Source organism: Lygodium microphyllum, chromosome 27 (genome assembly GCF_053477565.2).
Source record: "Lygodium microphyllum isolate KBCC chromosome 27, Lygodium_microphyllum_v1.1.10, whole genome shotgun sequence".
NCBI classification, from domain to species: Eukaryota; Viridiplantae; Streptophyta; class Polypodiopsida; order Schizaeales; family Lygodiaceae; genus Lygodium; species Lygodium microphyllum.
In genome coordinates this window covers 3,765,138-3,775,240 of record NC_141161.1, presented here as the reverse complement: position 1 = coordinate 3,775,240, position 10,103 = coordinate 3,765,138, and the positions used below count along the sequence as shown (strand labels likewise).

The following is a 10,103-nucleotide window of genomic DNA, read 5'->3' as shown; positions in this document are numbered from 1 at the left end:
ACTCTGCCTGGGGGGGGAAGAAAAGCACAGTGTATCTGACAAAGAGAGAGATCAAGAAGGGGACCAGACCAGAAAAACGGGACAGAGGGAAAAAACTCAAACACCATATGACATGAAAGATGAACGATGGAGAGGTCTCCAAGCAGGTTCATAAATCTTTATGGGACAGTGGATGAGTTTGTTCTAGCCCATGCACTTGGTTGATGAGCCTGCAAAGAAGTTGCATATTGCAAGGAGTCGAAATGATCAAGTTGTCAAATATGTTCGACTATGGTGCCATGATGCCATCGATCTTATTTTAGCTCAGATTGTTGGACTGCACATTGCTTTAGTCAAGCTGGCTACAAAGTACCAAGATCTAATTGTACTTGATTATACACACCTTCAACAGGCTCAACCGATACTTGTTTCTCACCTTCTACTGGCATATGTGGAACAGCTTGAGCGCGACTATGGGATCCTACATGATTGCAAGGACCGCATGAACTTTTGTCCTCTTGGGGCTTGTGCTTTAGATGGTACTAGTCCAGAGTTTGGTCCATAGGCTTGGGTAGTCTGCACACAATGTAGTGGTTGCACAGGTTCTATACAGGCTGGGTTTGGCAATGACACAATCGCATTGAGGAGATCGGTTTGATTTGTCGTGCACCAAGTTTGCCTGATGTATCTATGTATCACTAGTAACGTAAGGGCTGTTCTTTGTGTGGGCAAGGCAAGAACTGAGGCAAAGGTCTGATGTATGGAGGCTCGTTGACTCTGTAAGAGGGATACATTATGCCATTGATTTCTTCTGGAATGTATTTGTGATTCGTTAATCATGCTGATGGATCTTTGGTGCTCTAAGAGGCTATGCCCAAGATACTTTCTTCCACACAGCCTGTTAGTAAAGGTGTAAGTAGGGTCAAGCAAGTCTTCAGCTATGAGAATTTTGCAGATTGAGATAGGTATAACAATGACATGAGATTCATTGTCATCATCCTAATCTCTACTAACACCTAAGGAAGTAAGCGCCTGCATTTGAAGACCTTCGAGATTGAGGAATTTTGCAAAACATCTTGCACGATTGGAGTCTTAAAGTGCCTCCTCTTTGCTTTCAAATCTAGATTTCCTGCACTTTGGATCCAAGCAATAATTAGGAATGGACTCCTAAATCTTCTGCTTCTTGTTCATTACATCACTTTGACATTATGTATATGTGTGGTTTTGGACATACCTAAGCATCTTCTTAGCAGGACTCATTGTTCGAAGCTTTAATTGAGACTAAGATGCACCGCGCAGAATAGAATTGGTCTTCTTCTTTTGGGAAATCTCTCAGATGCATGTTAAATCAACAATCTTTGCATTCAATATGAAGATTCTGGAGTTTACTGCTACATAGCCTAATCTCGCTTGATTGATCTTCTATCTTGGAATTTCTCAAGAACCTCTATGGTTGCGACTTTGCTTTCGAAAACCCTTCGACATCTTTGGTGAACCCAACATGAAAGCTTTGCATTTAAATTTAAGGATGGGAGATACTTCAGCATCAATTTTAGCCCCTTCTACTTCTTGCTTTGTCCTCTACTTTAGCTTCATTATCGACTTCTGCTTCAAGTACTTCTACGGATGATTTAAAGTAGATTTTGTAGAATATGTCTATGTATATACAGCTTCAAAATCAACAGACACAATTGTATATGCAGCAGCAAGAGCAGTTACATCAACAAGAGTTGTCTCAGCAAAGGCAACTATATTCGAAGCAGGAGATTGCAATCAGCGCGACTAAGGCGATTGAAGCAGTTGAGAATGAAAAGAAGTTATTTGATAGTCGTAATGTATTGGCTTATTCGCCTTGTCACACCCGCCTTGAGGGTAAAAGTGACTGATCTTTTCCTTCAAAATTCGCATTGGCAAGATTTTAAGAAGGCCTTGAAAGAGGAGTATTTTCTTGAGGACTTTGGGTTGGCTACACGACAGTCATTCCGCGAGTGGATCTACATGCCAAACAAAGGTCTAGCTGCTTTAGAATTGATACGAGAATTTGAAGAGAGGTATAGTCAGCTTGATGCTATTGATAAAAGATCATTGGATGTTGAGAAAGTTGAGATTTTCTTGCAAGCTGTAGATCCTGCTCTTCAGGAAGAATTAGGAGAGCTTCTTGAGGATTGCACAAAGCCTGTGGGTCTTAAAACAGATTGGCAAGATGCCCAAGATGCGGTCTCAACTTTGACCAAGAGGCGGATATGGAAGACTCGCCTACAGAATGGATCCATGACACCGACACCGTCTTCTACTCCTATGTCTGCTTCTACCCCTGTCATTTCTTCTCTTCCTCAGCCAGTTACTTGGCCTATGCTAGTGCCTACTATTTCTAATCCTCTTGTTCCTCCTGTTCCAAGACCGATGCCGGCTCCTTCTACTCCAAAATCATCTGCTCCTTTGGTTCCTTCCTCTCTTGATGATATAATCAAAGGCATAACGGATTTGACACTGGAGCCAGTTAAAGCAGAATTGGTGGAAATTTTGAAAGAGCAGTTTGCTTCGACCGCGCCTAATATTTCTTCTAGTGCTCCTATTGCACCTAGGAGTGCTCCTAGTGTACCTAGAAGAGATCGAAGATGTATTTGGTGTGATAGTACGGACCATCAGCATTGTAGGATTGTGAATATTTTTAAGATGCAAGGAGGAAGAATTTGGTATTTTGGGGACAAGATGGCAAGATCTGGTTGACTGAAAAAAGAGCTCCGCTTGCTACCAATTTTGGGAAAGGCGGAATGAAGAAATTAGTAGATGACACGACTGCGCGTACTTCTTATGTGGCAGCTAGAGGAGATGCTTCTGCATATGGAGTCTGGATTGAGAAAGGTTTAGAGAGTCAGTCAGCATTATGGACCTATGCTATGGAGGCGACAAACAAGGGGAAAATCCAGTAGACCATTTTGACTAGTGCAGGTTTTAGCATCAGATCCTGAGACAGGTTGGGATTCGCTTGTTGACAGGTACACTATTTATGCCTACTTGGCTAAGTCTCAGGGAGCAGATGTACTTGTTGAGGAGAAGTGTAAGGGAGATGAAGAGAATCCAAATGCAGCTAAAAAGAATAGAGGGGGTGAGTTTGTTACTCCACCTATTGCAGGGCCGTCTTCGAGACTAGGGCCAGAACGACAAATGGAGGATGCTCAAAAGAAAGAAAAGATGCAGGAACCTAGACAGAGAAAGCAGCCAGGATTTAGATTAATGTCCAATATTGAGACATCTACAGACATGAAGAAAATCTTTAATGATAAGATACTTGACAGTGAGGTGACTTTTACTATTTCTGAGGTTTTGGGCATCTCGAAAAGAGAGTTTCAAGATCAGTTCCAAGAAGTCCTGAAGAGAAAAGGACATACATTGCCTACTAGTGATACACAGGGATTTTTGATTGGGGAGTTGGATGAGGATGAGGATGAGGTTATGGTCGAGAATGCTTCTGTTTTTCCGCAGATAGAGAAGAGGGCTCAGCCTATGCATTATGTTGAAACTGATGAGCCTATCTTGGTACCGTGTAGTCATTTTTCGCGGAGTCATTGGGCTAGGGCAACTACAGAAACAATGGTAAAAATTGGTGAGAAAGAGGTGCCTTATGTTGCTTTGGTGGATCATGGTTCAGAGATTAATCTCATAGTTCATGGAGTTTATGAAAGTAATAGATGGCCTATGGATGCAGAGCATGGGTGGTGTATGAGAGCCGCCAACAACACTACAAGTGATTTGTATGCTGCATGTCCCAATGTCAGGATTTCTATTGGAGATGTAGAGGAGCATTTCCATTTCTTTGTGCAGGATTTATGCTCTTACCCCATAATCCTAGGACAGCCATTCATCACAGAGATGCGCATGGAGACAAAAGTAATGGATGATGGATCTGCTTATGCACGGATTTGCAATAAAGATGGTATGAGAGCAGTCCAATTTATGACTGTGTGTGTAAATCATGCTAGAAACAGGGATACTCTTCGAGATGCACCTTTGCCCACTGTGAGGGATTCAGGTTTTCATTAGCTACCGCTGTCCCGCGAGACGACAGTGGTATAGAGCAGAGGAGATTGGAGTTCTTGCCTCCTGGCAGCAGTGTTTTCTCCTCCAATTTTGTTGGAATTTCAGCAAACAGTTCAATGAGTTATCTGAAGATTTCTAAGTTTCCTAGAGGCAGTACATATGCAGGAAGGAGAAAGATTTGAAAAATACGAGTATTTTAGAGGATGATGAGTATATAGATGGGATATATGATAGTATGGTTTGTGCAGATACGATGACAGAGATGGAAAATATGCTGAAAACTGATATGCAGAGTTGTCACAGTAATGTATCAGTGCAGTCCCTAGACATGTTTCATGAAATTTCAGATTTTGTATCACAGATAGAGTCAGAGGCTGAGGTGACTCAGCAAAAAGTGTTGAGTGCTGAAGAAATTCAGCAAACAGAGTTTCCGGCTGATTATGATCAGCCTACATAGACATAGAGGGCTGAAAACTTTCAGCCAACAGAGTTTACTGCTGAAATATTTCAGCATCCAGAGTTTAGGGCTGTTCCTATGCAGTCCATAGAGCAGAGGGCTGAGGATATTGAGCCCCACCAAAGGGCAGAATTGCTGATTTACAGTAAGATTTGAGTAATGCAGAGGATCATAATGAAGCCAGGGTTGACATGAAATACAAGATTATGGATAAGAAGGTGAAGCTGGTAGCTGGACCGCTTCCACCTAACAGTGATCAGCAAATAGAGAGGGCTGCCATGCAGCCGATTTTGAGAAATCGAGAGCATATAGGCCATAAATTTTTAGCAGAGACTTTTGCTAAATGAAAATTTGGAAATGGTGATTTCTTGCTACCCTCATAGAAGCAGTGCTTTCAGGATATGCTTGAGCGACATGGAAGGGGGTTTGCTTTCTTCTCGCATGAGATTGGATGTGTGAATCCGGATATTGTTGCTCCTATGGTGATCTTTACTATTCCTCATATTCCATGGAACCTCCAACCTATTCCAATGCCTAGGGCACACCTGCCAAAGCTAGTTGACTTGTTGAATGAGAAAATCAGGATGGGAATCCTAGAGCCATTATCTACACCATACTCAAATAGGTGGTTTACGATTCCAAAGAAGAATGGTACTCTCCAATTTATACAGGACATGCAGCCAGTAAATAGAGTTACTATCAGGAATGTTCGTATAGGTCTAGTTGTGGATGAGTTTGCAGAAGCATTTGCTGGACGTGCCATCTATTCTTTAGGTGACTTGTATTCGAGATATGATGAGTTTCAGCTGGCCTTGGAAAGCAGGGACATAACCACTATGAGAACTCCTATTGGGCTTGTCAGGATGTGTACCTTGCCTCAAGGTGCCACTAATTCTGTTGCACATATAATGAATCCCATGCATAAGGTCCTTCGTGAGTATATACCTCAGCTTACCATGCCTTTCTTGGATGATGTGCCCATTAAAGGGTGTGTAGAAGAAGAGAAGAATGAGAGTCTAAATGAGCAGGGATGCAAATACTTTGTGGCTGATCATATTGCAGCTTGTGAAAAGATTTTGACCAGGTTAGAAGAAGTGAACTTGACATTATCAGGGTAGAAATCTGTTTTGGAGTAAATGAGGTTGTCATTGTTGGACATATGTGTGGGTATTATGGCATGAAACCTTCACCTAAGAAGGTGGATGCTATAGGAAAGATTACGGAGTATTGTTCTACCACTTCAGAGGTACGGAGATTCGTTAGAGCTTGTGTGTTTATATGATTTGGATACCCCATTTTGCACACATAGCAAATTGTTTATATCAGCTACTTCGAAAGGGGCAAAAATTTTATTGGGATGAGAGCCATGCGGAAATTGAAGAAGTTATTGCAGATTGCTCCTACTCTCAGGAAAGTGGATTATAATTGCGGAAGGCCTATTGTATTGACAGTTGATACTAGTCCAATTGGCATAGGTTGGCTGTGGGTCAAGATGATGCAGATGGAAACATGTACGCTATTCGGTTTGGGGCAAAAGTCCTAAACGAGAGACAGAGGAGGTATCCCCAAATCAAGAGGAAATTACTGGGAATTGTTATGGCTCTCAAATGTGAAAAGGAGTACTTTATTGGAGCCCCAGTTGTGGTAGAGACAGATTGCTTGCCATTGATAGGTATGATTACGAGTTGCTCTACTCCGGATATAGCTATGCTGAGACGGATCGCATACATCAAGTCATTAAATCCAAAATTTAAACACATAGTAGGGAAGGATAATCCAGTGGGCAGATATGTTGTCTAGAGCTAGATATGATGATGAGGAGACACTACTTGCAGAAGAGGATGATGCAGAAATTTCAGCCACTATGGTTGATCATGTTTGCCATGTCTATGATATTGTGGCTTTCATAGAGAAACTCTATGTTGGAGATTGGTTGGAGATTGGCAAGTACCTTAGTACACTAAGCAAAAAAGATGAATGGATAGATGAAGAGTTCAAGAAGATCAGAAGAAAAGCTTATGGTTATTTTCTCAAGGACAGATCTCTTTGGAAGCACCCGAAGAAAAGAGGTGGATTACCCTTGCGGGTTGTCTGCAATAAAGAGACCCAGTTACAGGTGATGAGAGAGTTTCATGAGAGTCCTTGGGCTGGTCATAGAGGAGTGTGGGATACTTATGAGAAAATCAAGGAAAAATATTGGTGGAAAGGCATGTACAAAGATGTTTCTTGCTTTGTAGAGACTTGCAGAGGCTGTCAGATGTATTCCATGTTGCGTCATCGAGATGAGCTTCATCCAACCTATCCGCTATGCATTCATTATAAGTGGGTAGTTGACTTGGTTGCTATGCCTATGGATCTATGGAAGATGAGATATATTGTTTTGGCTAGAGAGGATCTTACCAATCATGTTGAGGGCAGACCTTTGAGAACGAAGACCACTAGTGCAGTGTGTAAGTTCTTATTGGAAGAAATTTTCTGCAGGTATGGCTGTGTGGGTAAGATCATTACAGATCGCGGTGAATTAGATGCAGATGAAGCTAGGGAGTTTTTCTCCCAACTAGGAATCAAGGTGGCTCTAACTACAACATACAATCCAGAGGGAAATGGAAAGAGTGAAAGAGGGCATCCGCCAATAGTGAAAGCATTAGCCAAAGCATGCAGAGGATGGATTGGAGAATGGCCGAGACTTCTACCATTTGCTTTGTGGGCTGATCATACGACTCACAGTGTTACCACAGGATATATGCCCGCAGAGTTGATGTATGGTCAGAAACCGGTTATGTCGACTGAGACTTGTGCTTTGACTTGGTCAGTTTTACCTTGGCAGGAGGATTTGACGAGAGAGGAGCTCTTAGCTCTTCGGATCTGGCAATTGGAGAGAAGACTAGAGGATATTCAGCTAGCTATTGATAGGTTGAAGGTTACTAGACTTAGAAATAAGGACAGGTTTGATAGTAGGCATCGCTTGCAACGTAGAGCAATAGAAGAGGGAGACTAGGTATTAGTCTTTGATAGCAGCCTTGAAAATCAGCATACTACACTTCGGAAGATGGTGAAAAGATGGTTTGGGACTTTGACAATGCAAGATATGAGCTGACAGAATTGGATGGGACAGTGCTTAGAGTGCCCATTGTAGGAAAAAGAATCAAGATTTTCAAGAAAAGAGATGATGAGGATTATGCATTGGAAGAATTCGCAAGAGAAGGGCAACAAGAAGAAACTCCAGTAGAAGAGACAGATGATATGACAGATAACCTTGCTGATATACCGGAAACACACAATGAAGAGATTGATCTGTACATGGATCTTGACGACAATGATCATGGGTAGTTGGCCCATCCGGAGGATGCGTAGTATCAGAGGGGGTGGATGTCGTATGATGCGCATCCATGGTGTGGAATCCACCAAAAAGTTTGTGTGTGTGACATTTGTTACTTTGTACATACTTAGACGTTGTGCTTTGCTCTGCCTGAATGTTTTACCTTCAGTTGGTTCATGTTCAATTTCATAGAAGAGACAAGTGCTGTTTGGGAGTGAATCTAGTATTTCTTACAAACAATTTAGAAGGAGAATGGGCTCTAGATTTGCAATGAGTATGGATTTCCCGAGCTTTTCAAGTTGTTTGCTTATGCTGAAGATACAAATGGTATCAACAAGGGAGTTCAAGAAGACCACGGAATTTTCAGTAAAGTTTCTAATTTGGAAACCTTAAGGAACTTAGCAGCATAAAATTTGGCCATAGGGATCCCTTCTCAAGTAGCTAACTATTGCAAATCAGAGTTTGGGTGGAGGTGTAGTAGTAGTTCTTACTGAAAGAGACAAGGAGGAAATGAAAATGGACATTGCAAAGCTTGAGTTTGATTTCATGGGGACATCAGTCATTTGTCGCAGTGGAAGCCCTCTTATAATGGCAGATCTGAAGAAGGTGTTTGTTTCAAAGGCACGTTCTATTACTGTGCTTGCTGAGGTTGAAAATGGGGATCAGAGTGATGCAAGAGCTTTGCGAGTAGTTCTAAGTTTAACAATAGTCAAAGAGGGATTAAGAGGCCACATAGTAGTGGAGCTGAGTGACCTTGATAATGAGCCATTGGTAAAGCTAGTTGGTGGGGAGGTGGTTGAAATGGTTGTTGCTCATGATGTCATTGGGCGTTTGATGATCCAATGTGCTCGTCAACCGAGCCTTGCGCAGATCTAGGAGAATATTCTTGGTTTCGATAATGCTAAATTCTACCTCAAGAGATGGCCATAACTAGATGGCAAATTGTTCAAAGGAGAGGTTTTAATTAGTTTTCCTGAAGCTACACCTTGTGGTGTGAAGAGTTGCAGCTCAGATGGGAAAAATAAATTTGAATCCCTTAGATGACTACCAGTTAGGTGAAGGAGATGAAATCCTTGTTATAGTTGAAGACGATGATACATATGCACTTGCTCCTTTGCCACATAGAGCTTGAAGACTATTGTAGGCAAGCATGAGAATTTCTGGAGGGGAAGGAGCAAATTAGCCTGCTATTTTTGAAAAAGCAGGAGAGAACGGCGTGTGGTATGCTGAAAAAAGACACCAGAAGAAAAATTCCGCCTGGGGGGGGAAGAAAAGCGCAGTGTATCTGGCAAAGAGAGCGATCAAGAAGGGGACTAGACCAGAAAAATGGGGCAGAGGAAAAAAGCTCAAACACCATATGACATGAAAGATGAATGACGGAGAGGTCTCCAAGTAGGTTCATAAATCTTTATGAGACAATGGATGAGTTTGTTCTAGCCCACGCACTTGGTTGATGAGCTTGCAAAGAAGTTGCATACTGGAAGGAGTCGAAATGATCAAGTTGTCACAGATGTTCGACTATGGTTCCGTGATGCCATCGATCTTATTTTAGCTCAGATTTTGGACTGTAGGTTGCTTTAATCAAGCTGGCTACAAAGTACCAAGATCTAATTGTACCTAGTTATACACACCTTCAACGGGCTCAACCGATACTTGTTTCTCACCTTCTACTGGCATATGTGGAACAGCTTGAGCGCGACATTGGGTACCTACGTGATTGCAAGGACCGCATGAACTTTTGTCCTCTTGGGGTTTGTGCTTTAGCTGGTACTAGTCCAAAGTTTGGTCCACAGGCTTGGGCAGTCTGCACACAATGTAGTGGTTGCACAGGTTCTATATATGCTGGGTTTGGCAATGACACAATCGCATTGAGGAGATCAGTTTTATTTGCCGTGCACCAAGTTTGCCTGATGTATCTATGTATCACTAGTAACGTAAGGGCTGTTCTTTGTGTGGGCAAGGCAAGAACTGAGGCAAAGGTCTGATGTATGGAGGCTCATTGACTCTGTAAGAGGGATACATTATGCCATTGATTTCTTCTGGAATGTATTTGTGATTCGTTAATCGTGCTGATGGATCTTTGGTGCTCTAAGAGGCTATGCCCAAGATACTTTCTTCCACACAGCCTGTTAGTAAAGGTGTAAGCAGGGTCAAGCAAGTCTTCAGCTATGAGAATTTTTCAGATTGAGATAGGTATAACAGTGACATGAGATTTATTGTCATCATCCTAATCTCTTCTAGCACCTAAGGAAGTAAGCGCCTGCATTTAAAGACCTTCGGGATTGAGGAATTTTGCAAAACATCTTG

At 42.1% G+C, this 10,103-nt stretch overlaps 2 pseudogenes; both read left to right on the top strand.

Moving 5' to 3' along the window:
• The first annotated feature begins 190 nt into the window (after positions 1-190).
• On the top strand, positions 191-544 carry LOC148012019 (argininosuccinate lyase, chloroplastic pseudogene; annotated as a pseudogene).
• Positions 545-8,066: 7,522 nt separating this feature from the next.
• Positions 8,067-8,928, top strand: LOC148012018 (putative ion channel SYM8 pseudogene; annotated as a pseudogene).
• The last annotated feature ends 1,175 nt before the right edge of the window (positions 8,929-10,103 follow it).